This window comes from Strix aluco, chromosome Z (genome assembly GCF_031877795.1).
Source record: "Strix aluco isolate bStrAlu1 chromosome Z, bStrAlu1.hap1, whole genome shotgun sequence".
In the NCBI taxonomy this organism is placed as follows: domain Eukaryota; kingdom Metazoa; phylum Chordata; class Aves; order Strigiformes; family Strigidae; genus Strix; species Strix aluco.
In genome coordinates this window covers 78,337,470-78,354,830 of record NC_133971.1, presented here as the reverse complement: position 1 = coordinate 78,354,830, position 17,361 = coordinate 78,337,470, and the positions used below count along the sequence as shown (strand labels likewise).

General features: G+C 45.0%; 1 long non-coding RNA gene across 1 annotated transcript; it reads left to right on the top strand.

Moving 5' to 3' along the window:
• Positions 1-239: 239 nt before the first annotated feature.
• LOC141918674 (uncharacterized) lies at positions 240-2,043 on the top strand. The gene is made up of 3 exons (XR_012621761.1): positions 240-466; positions 1,286-1,442; positions 1,742-2,043. It is a non-coding gene; the product is annotated as an uncharacterized LOC141918674 (long non-coding RNA).
• The last annotated feature ends 15,318 nt before the right edge of the window (positions 2,044-17,361 follow it).

Here is a 17,361-nt window from a genome sequence, read left to right as displayed (position 1 = left end):
GCACCGGACCCCGCGGAGCCTCCAAATATCTCCCGGCTGAAGTCACCGGCCCGACATACCGCGGGCTGCGCGGCCGCCGGCGCAGCTCCGCGGCACCCGCTGGCCCCGCGGCGGCGGGGCCGGGCCGGGCCGGGCCGGGCCGGGCCGGGGTAACCCAACACCGCGTCCCTCCCCACCGCCGCTCCGCCGCGCTCCCGCCGCCCGCCGGGCAGACAGAGGGACGGACGGACGGACGGACGGACGGGCGGCGGCGGGGAGGCCGCCCCCTCCTCGCCCCTCGCCGGCCGCAGGTGCCGCCGGCGCGGTCCCATCCGCGCAGTGCGGCGGGGCCCCTCCGCGCAGCCCAGCGAAACCCCTCGGCGGTGTGCGGTGGTTTGACTCGCCGGAGGCCGCTGCAAAGTGTCTGTAAACAGTCTCGGTTTTCAGCCCTGCGCCGTGTATTTATGACTCACCCAGTTGTCCGGAGGTATGAGGTCCCCATGTCGCCGGCGCTATGCATTCAACGCGGCGCAGCCCGGGCGGGCGGTGGGGCAGCGCGCAGGGCTTCTGCGAGCGTTCCGTCCGCCCTGCGTTGCTGCTTTTTTTTAAAAAAAAAATGTTTTCTACTTTTGGATATTTGGGGGGTGAGGCGCTGGGGCTTGGGATGGAGCAGCGAAACCCCCAGGAGACCAGCTCGCTGCCGGCGCGCGCCGCGCCGGTACAGCGCCGAGCACCGGAGCTGCGGGGACGGAGGGATCCGCACTGGGCACGGCGGGGCCGGGCCGGCGGCAGAGCTGCCCCCAAGAGTTGTACCCTGGCTGTGGGTTTGTTTCCATACCACCACCCCCGGGTGTCTGTATGCGTGTGGTTATGGTGGTGCATTCACACGTGTGCGTACCGGCTCGTCCCTCTTCCCCGAGGAAGGCGAGCTGTGTCCGGACGGCCCCGCCGGGGACCGCTGCCCGGTCCCGGCCCCCCGCGGGCGCGGCTGCTGCTGCGGCGGGGGGCGGCCATGGCTGCTGCCGGGGGGTCCGGTAGGGCGGGGTGGGGGTGGGGGGCCGCGCCGAGCCTCGTCCCGGCCGGGCACCGCCACTGCCAGCGGCACCGTGGGCTGCCGTCCCCGACTCTGCCTCCTTGGGCCACCTTGTCTGCTGTACACCCCTTTCCCTCTCCATCTCCCTTTCCCTCTTCCTTTCCCTCTCCCTTCTTCTCCCTTCTTCCCCTTTCCTTTTCCCTTTCCTTCTCTCTTTCACCTCTCCCTCTCCCATCTCCTCCCCTCTGCCCCATTCCTCTGTGTACATCCCAGCCAGCCCAGGCCCCACAAGGAGAGGATGCAGGTGGGACCAGCTCCCGCTGACTGTCCTGGGCTTTCTGCACAGACCTTGCTGTGCCCCTCGCCACCCTCTGTGCACCCCTTGGCTAGGAAGCAGGATGAGGACCCCACGCGCAGACTCCAGAGCCAGGTGTGTGCATGCCAACAATGCTTGTTTGCACTTCTTCATTGATGTGAAACATGCAGAATCCTCCAAGCACCCAGTTCGAGAGGAGATCTCAGGCCAGGGGCTGCAGGTCTGTAGAGGAGGTCATGGTCACCTCACTGGGTGTAATGGGAACGAGGTGCAATCCCTGTATCTTCTACAGCCAGCGCAGTGAAGGTTTTAAAGATGTGTTTATTGGAAATTTGGAGGGGTCTGCTAATGTCATCTAGATGGGCTGCCAGGACAAAAATTTCCTCAGGAGGCATCTTCTAAATTTCCATCAGATGACAAGATGGAGAGACGAACATGAACCTCCTCACGAAGCCCGTTGGACAGCATGGCATTTCCATCGCTGCAGTCATCCACCTGCTGAGGGGAAATTGCACAACTATATTCCTCTACATGGGACATTTGTGATGAAGGGGGCAGCCTTCCTTGGGAACATGTCCCCTTCTCTACAGGAGCAACATATTTGCAACTCAGAAATAACATCTGAATGAATTACTTGATTAGATTTTTTAAAAATTTCAGGCGATTTATTTTTGTAACTGTGCCATTTGGGGAAGGACTAATTTGCACAAGAGATTTCTTGTAAGAACAGCAGAATAAAAAACTCCCCAAAGTTATCTCCTGTTACAAATTTGAAACAGTATTATATATTAGTAGTCACTTAAAAGACATCTTAACTTTTTTTTCAGTACAGATAATCCAGTCACAGGCACCTGGAATAAAAGTTTCTGAAGTGCAGCCTCTACAGACAACAACAAATGGGTGGAACAATGACAGAACAATCAAAAAGAAAGAGGGCATATGGTATCTGTGCAATAAAAACATGGGCATCCAATAAATGCATCTGTTTATATACATGTGCATACCAGAAGGGGACAGGAGAAAGCACTATGAAAGCAGTGGTTGGTTTGGGTCAGCCATACCCTTCAGGTTGTGCTGCCTCTGCCACAAAGTTACTTAGGTGTAGTTGTGAGATGGGTGATGGATGCAAGCGCTGTATGCAGCAAGTGCTGCATACACCAAATGCTGTGTGCACTAGGTGCTGCGTACATCAAGTGCCATAGGCACAAAACGTCATTCCTGGCTCCCAGCCTGAACAGAGCAGGCACAAAGGTTAGAGGAACAGGTACAACGTGGTGCCTCTATTAGGGGTCAGGGACTGAGACATGTTGAAGTGAATGTCTTGGTCAGCCCGTTAATGTGCAGTGAGATGGAGTCCTAGTATTTTAACTAAAAGACTATTAACTAAATCTTTACTGCACGTATCGGATAAAGTGAGCTCAATGCATTATTCCTTTGCATGGGTTTTGTCAGTGCAAAGCCACTAATTTTCTTTAAATAACATCAGGCAATGAAGCCAAGACAGAGATTGTGTATCTGTAATACTGCAGGAGTTTATTTTTCCTTGCTATTAAAAGCCGTTGAAAGCCCGGTTTTTAACATACGCATTATTTAGCTCACGTGAACCATAGAGAAAGGAAATGTTATGCAGATGTCTTAGCTGCACTAATAGGATGGTCGAAATAAATGGAGAATAAACCTGCTAGTTCTTAATCACAAAAATAATGTATCTGCCTCTCCCTGCACCACTGTTGCAGGTCTCTTGGAAAGGAGGGTTTACTGAGAGACCTGCTGCTCTTGCTTCATGGAAATTAAAGTAGCTGCTGGAAAATTTCCATAGTTCTATTAAAAGCTAACAAAAGCTACAAAAACTTAAGAATTGATTATATTTTTCTCTAGAGATCATAAAGTTTTAAGCACAAGTGTTTCGGAGCTGCTTGAGATAAAACTTTTTTTGGTGAAGAAAAAAAGGAACTTCTGTCATGAAAAAAAACAGAAAGAGAAAAATGACCCATTCAGACCTAAATAAAGTGTGTCTTTACATTGTAAAGGTTGCCTCTTTTAAAACAAGCTGAAAAGCTGCTTGACATTATGCAGTATGGTCTCATTTTTTGTTTATATGTGTCAACATGATGTATAGATCTCTTAAGATGTCAAGCGCTCCATATTGTCATTTCTAAGTTACCTTTGAAATATGAAACATGATTTCCTAGTCGCAGTATGACTGTTCAGGCAACAAGCAGTTGTTTCTTTAGTAACAGAGGAGATTGCGCTGTGGTTGAAGCGAGTGCCCTTGAAAGTCATCTGAGTACCAGGGAAATGCACTGAGTGGCTGCACACCTGGGGAAGCAGTTGTGTTTTGGGCTGCAGCCGCCTGATCCTGCATGATGTCGAACGCCCTTGGTCATCCTTGGACCTACAGGAGGTCCCTGCAGGATTGGGCCACTGCATGTTTTGATCATTCATTTCCTTTCTTTGATTTAAGATGATTAAGGTTTGTATGAATTCATGTGTTTTGGGGACATGGGCATCCATTCTGCTCTGTACTGGCATCCAGCGCTGGATGTGCCATTCCTGCATCCCGTGGTACGTGTATCATGGTGACTTAACTGGTGGGCAACAGGTGAGACCTTAATTTAGGTAAGAACCAGAGAGAAAATGTGACAGCATAGATATCCCCCTGAGAGGGGAGATGGTCTGTTGGAGCCCATGAGGATTTGCTCAGGTGCACTGCCTGTGCTGGAGCCCAGACTACCTGCATTGCTCAAACAATCTAGTTGGCCCTAATTGCTGTGTTTATTAGAATTGTTGTGAGCCAGTGCCAAGGTCTGTTCTTTAGCCTGGAGGCCAACTGCTGCTGTTTGACCACATCCTTCCCACTCCCTCCCAGAGAGGGTGGCTGCACGCACATAGCCTTGGGGGTGACTCCTGGTGCCTTTGGACTCCTGCACCCATGTGGGGATGGGGTTACCTGGGACGGCATGGGCCCCAGCATGCCAGCGACTGTTCTCCCAGCAGGATAGTATCAATAGTTGGGCCTGGCAGCATCCCTGGCAGTGTTTATTTTCCTGGGATAAGTGCAGCCAGCGTGTCTCCACGTGCTTCAGGCAGTCCTCCCTGCGCAATGGAAACAAGTCCTAAGCAGGGGCTCTTCTCTTGCTGGGGTGCAAGAAGGACAGAAGGCACCCTGTTTCTAAAATTGATCTGAGATGTGGCAAATGGGGCTTAAAAGCAATCTTAACTTTTCTTCTCTTTGGGTAGACATCTGCAGAACTTTATTGTAGATACCTGGTTGTTATTGTTTAACTTGTATATTTATAGGTAAAGTTTAACATGTGATGGGAAACACTGTAGGCAAACTGTTTAACAGTTCATCTGGGCAGTGTCCTGTGCTCAAATTCCCCCCATAGCTTAAGTTCCTTTATCCTTTAGGAGGCATTTTTCAGGGAAATACTAGCAGATTTTTTCTGTTACAGCCTTTCATGAAGTAGTTCTCTAGCAGAAAGCTACTCAAAATCATGAACTCGGGACCTATTCTAGTTACATACTTCAAAGATGTGCCTGATAACAGAGTGTTTAAAACTTGCTAATTAAAAGTAATTGTAAACCGCTGTCACATGCTGCTACTGTTTTAATTGGCATTCATCACAGCTGCATCTGTATTATGCTGCCACTGGGATCCTGGTGTATTTACACTAATCTCAGAATGTGTCACCTTCTGAGAGATTAGGAGATCATAAAAACATGAGGGCAACATATTTGTCAGGGTTGAAGGTCATTAATCTGTGCTGAAAGCAGCCAAGAGGAGCAAGCCATGCAGATGGACAACTGAAACAAGCAGTGACATTTTGCAAAAGTGGTGAGCTTTTCTATTTGGATTCTCTCTCCCAACGTTTTTTTTTCCATATTTCTGAATTTGTATTCTGCTGTCAGATGTCAGTGTAAGACATAAGGAAGGTCATTCAGAAGTATTCATTCACTTGTTAAACTTCTGCCAGTTTTTAATTCTGGGAGAAAAAAACCAAACCAAAACACAACCCCATCAAGTTTTACAAGATATGTTGCAGAAGCTTGGTTCTTTTGGATGAAAATCCCTCTTAGCCTGTTGTTAAGGATAGGAAGAAGTTTCTCAGCAGTCTCAATGACTGTGATACATTCAGCAGACTATTCAGCTGTTTGCTTATGGCAGACTTGCAGCTGTAACTGCATTGTCCTTGCAAACCACTGGAATGTCAGATAGCAGTGGTTATCCCTAGCCTGGGCTGTTAGGCAGATGTTTCTGTTAGGGTGAGCAGAGACACACTGTAATTGGGGTTGGTTATGAGAACAACTGGGCTATAAATCTTCTGCTCCTTGCTTATGTGTGCTTCGTCATGTAGAGACAATTAAATAGTACTTTTTCTTTCCTTGTGAATGTGGAAATATGAGTGTTTGTTTAAAATTTTTTTACATAGAACAGTTATAATATGTGCTGACCATCAGCTTGTAATGCTTCAACATGCTGGTTTACACTGGGAAAACTTCACTATTACTGAAACTAGAAACATTTATTCAGCTTCTGTGCTCAGAAAGAGGCATTTATGAATATACTTTCACAGAGCGGAAGACTTGGGACTTTTAACAGATTCAGAGGAAATAGCTCATATGCAAAATAGGTATAACAATGATTAATAGAGCTGTAAATTTACCCATCTGAAAATCTTCTTCAGCAGTTAGGAAAAAAGTTCTGAAAACTTGAGGCTGTAATCTGGGACAAAAATGCAAACTGACACATTTTATTTATACCAGGCTCCTTTCAAAGTCACTCAGTAGGAGCCAGTCACTTTTGCTTTGATTTTTGTGAAGTCTTTGTGTGGATCATGCATAGACCTCTATCTCCTTTAGCAAGGAAAAGCGTGGGGTACTGTACCATGCCCTTGCCTACGTCTCTGAGCTCTCCATAGTTAGTAAGACTGAAGTGCGATGATGTATGTGATCTTCACGGAAGTTCCTCTGAAGATTACGTTTAGCATTTTAATTCAGCAAAGCAGTGAAACATTGACTTTGAGTCAGGGATGATTAGCATACTTGGACATATGCAAGCTTCTTGCTGAATTGGTTCCTGGATCTTTAAATGTCTCAGCCTGGAGTTATATTTACACTGCTTTTGTGCAGGCGAAGTGGAAAAAAGTAGACAGTATTAATCAGCAAACTGAAATAGCGTGCAACCATTTAGGAATGTAAAGGTAAGTGAGGGAAGGTGTGAAAGAATTTGAAATTTACGGGAAAGATACAATCAGTCATTTTTAGGCTGGAAAGAAATGTCAGAAATGTTATAATTTACAACACAGCTTCTTAAAAAAAATAAATCATATTGTAGGATGCTACAAGGCTTCATGGATAACTGTTGGTAAATTTGCTACAAAGGTTTCCAAGTATCTGCTGTCTTACATCCATGAAAGTCAACACAAAATCAATATTGGGAATTGGCTCTGCTGTTCTTACTCCAGCAATGTTTCCATTGGCTTCATTGTGATGATTTCCTGAGTGACTGGTTTCTTCCAGAGTCAGTGTGGTGCTGCTGGATGAGGGATAGTTCCAGCATGCTTGTGCAAAAGCTATTTCCCATGAAGAATTATTGTTGCCTTGGGTCAAGTCATGCCCTTATTCTTACTCCCTCTCTTTTCAGGTCCTTTGCCAACATCACTCCTTCCATAAAATCTCACCTGTACTCTCTGAGCTACTGTATCAGGTTTTTGAGAACTTCTGGTTTTGTTGGGGGAATGGAAATGAGAAATAGAAACAAGAAGACATTATTTTTGCAAGAAGAAATTCACTCGCGCAGGAGTTAAGATTGTATCATTATTAGCTAAGATCCCAAGGAATTCACTTTTCTGGAAATCGGTAAAAGTGGAGTTTCCCCACAGCCTTCCTTCATTATGTTTCCCTTTGAGCTTTTCTTCTGGGACATTTAGAAAGGAGCCAGGGAAAAACTGGCAGGTCTCCTCAGGAAGAGCATGTGATATCATGGTGGGAGCTGTTAAAGGTTGTTGGTTCAAGGAATCAATTATTTTTTGCTTGGTGTGTTTAAAGCCAAACTTGCATTTTTAGAGGGGGGATGAACCTATATTGCAAGACACTTCCTTTGTCTGTTCAGGAAAAAAACACCAGTCCTTTGGTATAGGAATGGGGGCCAGATATCAGAACAGTACAACATGTGAGGAAAAATCCAGAGAGGTTTTAATCAAGGTAAATTTTAATGTGAAGTCAGGTTACCTCAAAACATCAACAGATTCCTTAATTCAGAGACATTTCCAAGATGGTAAACTATCTGTTCCAGAAATCAAGGAGTCTTCACTTTCTGACAACCCAGGACACAAGCCCAGTTCTGGCCCTGGTCTTAGTCAAAATTTCACTGACTTTTGGCTCATTTGATGCTCCTTCACACTTGTCTGACAGTTCATGTCAGGATGGCCACAGCAGCTCTCTCCTTTCCATACTGCAACCTTCCCCGCTTCACTCTCTCCAGGTGCGGCAAGCAGTACCTCCCGCCCACTATTAGTGACCCTTCTCAGGCCTCCCTTTAGAGGTTCTCTTCTGTGCCTAAAACCTGCTATCTCCTCTTCTGCCACCTAGTCTTTAGTCTTCGATGATGCTCTCACCAGGGCCACGAAGGGCTTGTGTCTGGGTGCTGTCAGCCATCAGGGGTGCAGCTGGGGGCACCCACACCTCAGATCATGGGGGTGCAGCTACCAGGCACCGGTCCTCTGTGCTCATGGCTCCAGCACTTATCTCTCTTCTGACAATATAAGAGGAAACAATTTTTTAAAAAAACCCAAAACCAAACCAACAAAAAACCCAACCCCCCAAAAAAACAAACAAAAAACCCTCATAAAAACTCTGACCCCTTCCCCCAAAACAAAACAAATAAAAAGAAGCCCCAAACCAACAGAACTGTTTGGTACTGAATCCTCTGAACACGTCATTTCATCTCTGTTCTCTTTATTGGAATCCAACAGTCCTTACCACATTCTCCACTTTGTACCAAGGTGGCTACAGCTTTTAATGATTTTTTTCCTGTGTTTGTTTTGAGGGAGGGACAGACCAGGGGAATGGAAGTCGAGCAGATACACACAGACCCTTGATATTGATGCTCTTGGACCATCTACTGCCCCTTTGACATTGCCTTATTTTGGGAAAAGCTGAAAGAGGTTGAGAGAGAAAGGTGCTGTGGGTTATCCCCCCCTCCACCTAACTTCTGGCAGGCAGCTTGGATACCCAAGTGAGAAGTTAATTTATCACAGTTGTTTCCAGTAGTGCATGGAGGGTACAGCCTCTCGAGAGGGCAATTCAGCCCACCTAAGAGATGAGCAGCAGCTCTGTGTCTCTTCCGTGGTGTTAGAAGAAACCAGAGGTGACCAGTCTTGTAAAAGAGGCACCTCTGCGAAACGAGCTTGGATGAGGTCTATAGGATGGGACCAGGGGAGAGAGAGGACTTGTTTTCTGGTGCTTGGATATGTGTTGTCAGCAGCACTCAGAGGTGTATTTTTCACACAGAGCATTTGTTCTGTGTGCTGGGCTGGCTGATGAACAGTTGCATCTGTACAGAAACTCACACACTTGACCTGCAGTGCCCGCCGGTCCTGAAAAACCTTCCTGCCCCTGACTCCCTCCCTGAAGCCACTGCTGCCAGAGTCGCTTGCCCACCTAACTTCCGAGGTATTTCTGGTGTAATTTTTCCCCTTCATTCTCTCTGAATAGTGCCCTGGGGTGAGTGCTCCTCTTGTCCAGCCCTTGCTGTGTGCATACCCTGCACGTGCATATGCAACATACAGATACTCTTTCCTCCATAGTCCCCAGAGCACAACGGCCAGAGGGGGCTTAGTCGCGCTTCTTCTGGCCTTGATTCTGCCAGGTTTTCTTGGCAGAAAGTTTGCAGGCAGATTCTCACAGAAGATGTAGCCTAAGGAAAAAGATGGTTCTTGGCTTGTTCCCTGGCACCAGGGGAAATGCAGCACAGGTGCATGGGAAAATGCAAGGGCATAGGCACTGGGCACAGTGGGAAATATTTAAGAATCACCAAGTTTAATGAATTCTTCCTAAGCTGATGATACCTGAGAAGACAAATGCTAACAGTGGTGTTTTGAGTGTGCAATCTCTCAGGTAGAGATTCCCTGGGATGTCAGTGCCTGTCTGACAGGCAATGGGAAGTGAAGTGCCTTCAGCTTTCAACAGCTGTAGTCCCAATAACTGTCTGTACAACCATCAAAGCTGAAACAAGCTCTGCATAATTTCTCTGTCTGCTCTCTGTGTATCTGCTGCAGCTTATGCTGACTAGGAAATGGAAAACACATGGGAGTAGCCCGCCCCCTTGGCTTCATCACAGCTGTATCAGTTTTCCTGTAAGACTTGGAGTTAACTTGGCACAAGCAATTTTATCAAACTTCAATACAATCCATACAAGAGTTTTTGTGTTGCTACCAGTCTGTGAAGAGAGAGGATGACTGCAAAGGTAATGATCTGCCTGAAATGGCTGATTAGCTTTTGGAAATGATCTGAAAGGTTGGTTAATAGACCAGTTTTTACTGTCATCTGTGGTCACTAATGATAATATTAAATCCTAGTGTAAAACATGGTAAGCAGCTGTATTCCTGGTGTTTCACTCAAGAAGAGACCTAACCCCAAACTTCTGCATTGGGGAATAACTCTGTAATGAAGCCCCTGAGATGTGGAAAACTGGAGAGTCTCTAAGGGCTGATTTTAGACTGACAGCCTGAGGAGCCTGGGACAGTGTTCAGAGGAGCTGGCTGCTATTTACTGTGAGTGTTGTATTTATTTCCCTGTGGTCTAGGGCTTCCTGTGTGTTGGGAAGGTTGTTGTTTGCTGCCCTACCTGTGGGGATCCCCAGAGGCTTGCAACCTCTTGACTGATGGTCCTGGCTCACCTGAGCCCCTTTATCCCCCCTGATGGCTCTCAGGGGGTCTCCTTTAGGGTCACTGCTCAGGCTATTATGTTGTCTTCTTGACTTCTGCTCTTAGATCTGTACATTCTTCACCCAGGAAAACTTTGTGTTTCAATGTGGTATTAGATGTTATTCATATGCCTTTGTGTCATCGCTCTGTTTTACAGTTCTTATTCTTTCTTTATGCTGTATCATGGAATAATCTACTTACCCTTGGTTACATCTCCAGCAATTGCCCAGGGACCTGCACTCCTTTTCACCCTGTCCTGTCTGTTTGGTGCTGTTTCTTAAGGACCTTTATCAGAGAACCATAGTTGCAGGAGGAAGATTTGATGTTTGAGTCATTGGTTTTTCCTGGGGTGAACTCTGACTTTAACCTGTTTAGAAATATCATCTCTCCTGATATGTCTCCTGGACCTGCAGCTCTCCCATTTGATACTTTGTATTTGTCTTGTCTGGACATGTAATAAATGAAGCTGGCCGAAGCTCCTTCCTTACAAAATAATAGTAACTTCTTTGATTTAGGTGTCTTTAATTTATATTCAGTATCTGAAAATTTTTAAACGTTAAGTAAGCATTGCATCTCCTAGCTATTCCATTAAGAGATTTAAGCAGTAGTAGTTTGTGCACGAAAGCATCATGGTAAAATGTAAATATCAAAGCAAGTAAAATAAAATTGAAAACAAATCAAAAGGGTTCTCACAGTTGGTGACAAAAAGTATGTTATAGATTTTTAATGGGGATTCTCCTGAGACTTAATGAAAAACTGTTTATTTTGCCAGTGCACCTTTCTCTGACAACAAACTGTTTCTAGCCACTTTTACCTGTGATGCCTCTCATGCTGGTTTCCTGCATACAAAAAAATTGCCATAATTTGTTTTGCACATGCTTCTAGGGCTCCACCAGCTGCTAGTGAATACTATCCTACTTTGCTTACATTCAGTTTCAGCATTTCCTTTGAGGTAATTTGCTTTCCAATGGCTCTATGAAGCCCTTCAGGGTTTGACCCTGAGCTCTTTCTCTGTGTGACCTGGTCACACTTTTCACCCTCCACAGGGCCAGCAGATAGCAGCCTGCTTGTCTCACCAGTTCATAAATTTATGCAGACTGGGCAGCTGCTACTTCACCCATGAAAGTCCTTGCCCAAAGATGCCAGAGATGCTGCTGCCCTTTCACTCTTTAAATCAAAACTGAAAGCTTCTTTCCCACAGTGCTCTCATCTGTCAGCTGGCTGCTGCATGCCAGGCTTTTCTGTTGTGGATCATTTGGAAAGCATCTCTTAGCCATGATCCTCAGGGGCTGAGAGCCCCCCTTGTCCATGTACTGTGCTGGGCAGTGAAGTGGGTTTGCAGGCTAGAACCCTGTGCACATTGCAGGCTGAGGCGCTCTGTGCTGGAAAGGGTGGCAGGTTTCCCAGTGACCTGAAGAGGAGCAGGACTAAGCTGTTCCATTGTGTTGTACTTAAAAACCAAAGGTCACTTATGATCAGAATGTTTTAAGAAACATATCTATTAAAGGAAAAAAAGAGTTCCATTGCTGGGCACAGGTGACAAGATAAAGCAGTCCAGCAGCTTGATTAAAATAGCTTTTCTATTTTTAAGGGCAATTCCTTTAAAAGAATGTTTGGCTTCTTTTGTGTGGGTGATAAAATCCTGAAAACCTCTCAGGATAGCACTTGGGTTTTGGTTTTCTTGATTACAGGGCTGTAACTATTATGCTTATAGGCTTTCAAAGCATCACTACTCTGAAGTAAACCTACTGCATTAAGTACATTCATTTGGACAAGACATATTTTTGAGCACTTAAGTTTTACTCATTAAATACAAAACCTGATGCAAACTGACCTTTAGCTCTCAATTGAGTCCAAACTATTAGAAACTCAACAGTTATGTTTCCAGTGACATATTGCTGAATTTTCCATATTTAAGTGCACACATATTTAATAGCACACACACTCACACGCATGCGTCCCCCACCCCCAAAAATACACAGGAGTGCAAATGGGAGCCTGGCTAATGCCATGGGAGATGCAGGATGAATTTTGTTAAGAGGAAAGGCAAAGGGCTGGTCCTAATCCAGTGAGTTTATTAATTCTGCAACAAGATCAAAACAGTTTTAGAAACACTGTCAGCACGCCACTGCTGCTGTTGACAGCAGGAATAAATACCACCTGAAGGGCATAAGATAGGCTGCCATGCCCCACTGCTGTGGAAGACAGGATCACCTCTATTCCCTATGCAGGATGTGCACAAATCTCATGGCCCAGGCTTCCCTTCTACTAGGCACTATATGAAGAGAGAGGAAAAAGGTGAACTAGACAATCTAGCTGCTCTTAGGATGTTGTCTACTTGTATATACTTAGCATTAAAATATTTTTCGTGTATTTTAAGAGAGGACCTATTGGTTTTTAGGATCTACCAGTCAGACCTTGAATGCTGGCCCTAGAAATAGTGCTGGAGAAGTTGGAGTTCTTGATATTGGCTGTAGTGGTTAACCATTGCTTCACATCCAGTTCTGCCAGAAAAACTATTTTAAAAATGCATTAGCTAAGATTCTTCTATGAGCAGAAAACTTAAGTTCTGGTGGGTTTGAAATATTACACCACTAGCAATCATAATATTGTAATCAATCATTTTGCATTGTGGTGAAAATGAGAAGGGAAGGACAAATGCAAAGTAAAAAGAAGCTATGTTTAGATATGAGCAATGTTCACATCTGCATTTTGATCAAATCCACATACTAGAAAGAACCCTTCTGCAGACAAACAATGACATGTATTAATGACTCTAGATGCTGAAAAGAGCTGTTTTCTGCATGCAGAGAATAATTATTTCATAAAAATGATTAACCTTTTCCTATTCCAAGTTTACCAAAGGTCCAGTCATCACTTGGTATATGAAGATGTTGAATTACTGGGGCCAAACTTTTAGCCTAACTTGATTAGGTATGGCATTTCTGCTACACAGAAATTTGGAGTTAGCTTTGCAGTGAGTAATTTGTGCCTTCAACTTGGAGTAAATCCTTATCTGCAGCCAAAAGTTGGTGTCTTATACACCATGCTGATTGTGCACACAGTGACTTGTATGCTTGGTTTGCTCTCCATGATAGGAGGAGTTGGTGCCTGAAAATTTGTCTCTTAATTAAATGCAGGCATAATTTGAATTTTGTCTTTTCAGACTATTCCCATGGTGGAGGGAGAGATATTTTTTCACTTTCAGAGGTTAAAAGCACCAAAAATTATGAAAGATAACTGCTGAGTTTTGAAACATGGCCTAGATGCTGTGGATGGACTCAGGCAGCGAGAAAATGGATAAACTGATGAGCAGGCAAAGAGAACTGCACCATGGCTGCAAATACCATGTTCATTCTGTTTCAGTCCCCTTTGGGTGGGGAAGGGCAGGGTGTGAGCAGCTTGGCTGGAAGGGAAGAAGGGAGATGGCTGAGAGGGGGTGTGCAGTGCAGGGGTGAAGGGACACGTGGGCAGTGTAGCTGGAATGGGTGTACGGTGGGGCTGGAGCACAGGACCAAGCTGCACTGGGCAGAGGATGTCCAGTTCAGTTAGAGAAATCTTGCTGGGGCTCATGGATCCTTTCTACTACAGTTTCTGATATTTGTGAATGGTTTTGCTCCTGAATCAATATATTTGAAGGGAAAGGTAAAACTATACTTGCATGTTTCCTACTGGACCCTGGGACATATCCCCTCCATCACTGTGGGAGAAGGGGGGTCATGCTCCGATCACCCACTTGAACCAGTCTTTCTTCCTTCTCTGATGTGCCCAACCTTGGTGCTGCTGAGAGCCTGGCTAGAGAAAATGGCCCAGGACAGTTCCTCTGAGGAAAGTGTCAGGACAGACTGGTGATGGGCAGAGGGCAGTGCTCTGGCGAAGCTGACAGTGTGGTTTTCACCACCCTGGAGGCTGTGAAATGAAGCTCTGTGAGGTGAGTGATCTTGGCCAAGGTTGCAACATCTTGTACCAGAGCATATTAATCTAAACTCTGCTTTGCCTTCATGTAAACTATTCCCCTCTGGAGCAGCCTGCACTGCTGCAGCTACACATTTGCTTTCACAGACCCCAGACTGTCAAGCAACCTCACACAAGCATGCGTTGAGCTCATGTGATTGAGCTACATGTGTTTACTTTGTTATAGGTCAACCACTTAAGCCTACCCTCAAGATGAACTTAATGTTTGCAGATGAAGGGCAGCAGCTATGTAGTACTGGAATAGGCAGAAAACAGAATCATAGCTTTGAACAATAGTAAAAACGCTGGCTGTCTTAACTAGGTATATTATTGCATGTGATACATACACCTACAGAAAAAGTTCTCTCGCAGTGTTTGACCAGAATATGGAAATCTGGTAGGTGAGACAGGAATTTCTCAGTGTCAATTTCTCATAAAATTGGAAAAAAAATCTCTACAAAGAAGCACGAATCTAGTAAATACTAAAGAAAGGGAGCAAAGCACAGCCATAAATATATATTATTTTTGGCCCACTGAATATGGTTTAGCTTTGCACATGCTTAACTGCTTTACCTGCAGTGGCTAATTGTGATCATGAGCCAGGGACAGAAGAGTTGAATTATGTGGTGGCAAACTTTTCTTGACAATAAGCCTGACTGAAAATGCAAATAAAACTTACAATGGACCTAAATTACAATTACCCTGAATTTATAACATTTTATGCCACAAGAACAGTAATGAGAGCTTTGGTATGACTTACTAAGTCGTACAGAATAAAACAATATAAATTCTTGACTCAATAACACAAATCCATTTGTTCTAAAATGTGGCCATTTTAACTTGGGGGAAAAGTCTCAGTTAAACAAACAATTTCTGTTCCTTTTAATCTCCTGAGATTTTAAATGGAAGAGCCAAAATGACTACACTGACTAGCTTTCTCATAAATAAAATCACAAAACTTACTACTGCAAATAGACATTGTGGTGGTTTAGTCCCTGCCGGGGTCTGAGACCATGTGGCTGCTGCTCCTCCCCCACAAAGGGAGTGAAATACAAAGCCCCAGGGCTGAGATAAGGAGAGGTTTAATACAACAGTGCAACAGCAACACAACAAACAACAACAATAACAATAAGAGTAACAGTAATAACAATGAACAGAGCAAGGTATGTACCGATACAGCAGTGAGAGGAACGGCTGCACAAACACATGGGCTCACCGATTCTCCCTCGCTTGGGCGCCAGGAGGTGATGTCAGCATGGTATTGAATAACCCGGCTAGAGCTTCCCCCCACTGCTGGGGAAACTTAACCCTATCCTAGCTGAACCAGGACAGACGTTCAAGCTCTTTCTATAAAAACCATCACAAAGAAGCCCTAAGAAATCAGTATAAATTAGAAATTTCCTTCTTCCTAGGCCTTGGGCTGAATTGGGATGAAAAAAAATCCAGTTTAAGAGGTTAGGAACAAGCTTCTTGGTATTTTCTGTGCAAGCTGCTTCATGTACTTTCCACCCTTTGCTAGTCCGTAACCCTTTAAAATAATTTCCTACGTGAACCCAACATGATACTCCCATCTCTGTACACTCCTAGTAACTTTTACTGAGTGGCCAAAGCAGTGGGGTGGCCCTCCAGAGCTGCGGTGAGGGATATGGGGCGCTTCCTGTGCAGCTCCTGCTGGGTTTTGCCGAGGGCAGCTCTACTCTTGACCATGTGGGAAAGTGGCCCTGATGCTGGTGGGAGCTCCTGTTCCGAAGCATTGCAGGGATAAGGCCAGCATTGTGCCTTCACTTGCTGGATGGTGGAGTGTAGCCTATGTGTAACTTTTAGTCAACACAGGCACACACAGATAATAGACCGTTTCAGCTGCCTCTGGGGAGCTTCTGTTATAATCTGCCAGAAGATTCTTTCTGTGGTTTAAACTTTGGCATATGAGGAACGCCAATACTTTATATATACAAAATGTCAGTTATGTGCCCTCAGGCAGCAAGCTAAAAATGCTGTTACCCTGTTGATGGATCTGGGTTTAGGTAGTTTCAGCTACAGTAAGTTTCTTGATTTAAACTCTGAAGATCAGAGTCAGCTAAAGTAAAAATTGCAGAGTGTCACTGGTTTTCCTCTGATTTCGAAGTGCTTTGAATAAATCAGCAGGGAGAAAAATAGTTTTCTTACAGGGACTATCACACTGCGCACCAGTAATGTGCAGCCACGATGCCTTATGTAATGCAGTGGGATGAATGAGATGCTACCCAGACTCTGCTGACCTAAAGCCTGATGGTGTTCCTGCTGACTTCAGTGACATTTGACTGTGCAGTGTTACCAAATCTGCTACGGATAGTGATCTGCAACATGAAAGCACTTGATGTCTGTGGTCATTGCTGCAGGAAAATTGCTGCTGCCCTGGAGGAAGTTGTGTGTGACAGTGAACCACAAGGCAAGGCTGGTGGTGCATACCCCTGGTGCTGCTGCCAGAGTAGCATGCCCTGAGACAGGCAGAGTCAACAGAGGACAAAAGTCTCAATAGCAGAAGTCAATCAACCACCATATGCAACTTATCCACAAGATGAAATCACTGTGCTGCAGAGAATTACTGACAATAAACAGCAAAAGAAATACTAAACATCAAGTGCCCAATTCTTATTTACAGCAAAGCCACTTTATATCCCTCTGGACTGTGTAAGTGGTCCTCAGTGGAAAGGATACTGCAATAATTTACAGCCAGTGTATAGCTGTGTTAGTTTACAAATGAGAATTGGAGACCAAACAAGTAGTAATCTTTTTTAAGTTTTTAAGATTTTTAAGTTTCTCATGCAGTTAGAACTTGTCAAAAAATTGACAACCCTTTAGTAGAAGCTTTAAATTAATAATTGGAATTTAGGCTGGAGGTTTAAATTGCTTCAGTCAGCAGAAGTTTCCTGGGACAGACAGCTGATGTTCCATAGCTGGAGAAGACCATGGAGTGTCAGCCTATGTAAAAAAAGACTGTCTCCAGTTTTAGTCAAGCTACTAGCACCCAGGGTTGTGTGACTAGTGAAGTCAAAAGGGAGTAAAGAAATAGAAACTCTGGGCCAGATTTTTATCTTACTCATACCAATGTAAATCCAGGCAAATTCTCCCCAACTCAGTGGAGTTATTCCAAGCTTACATGAGCTTAG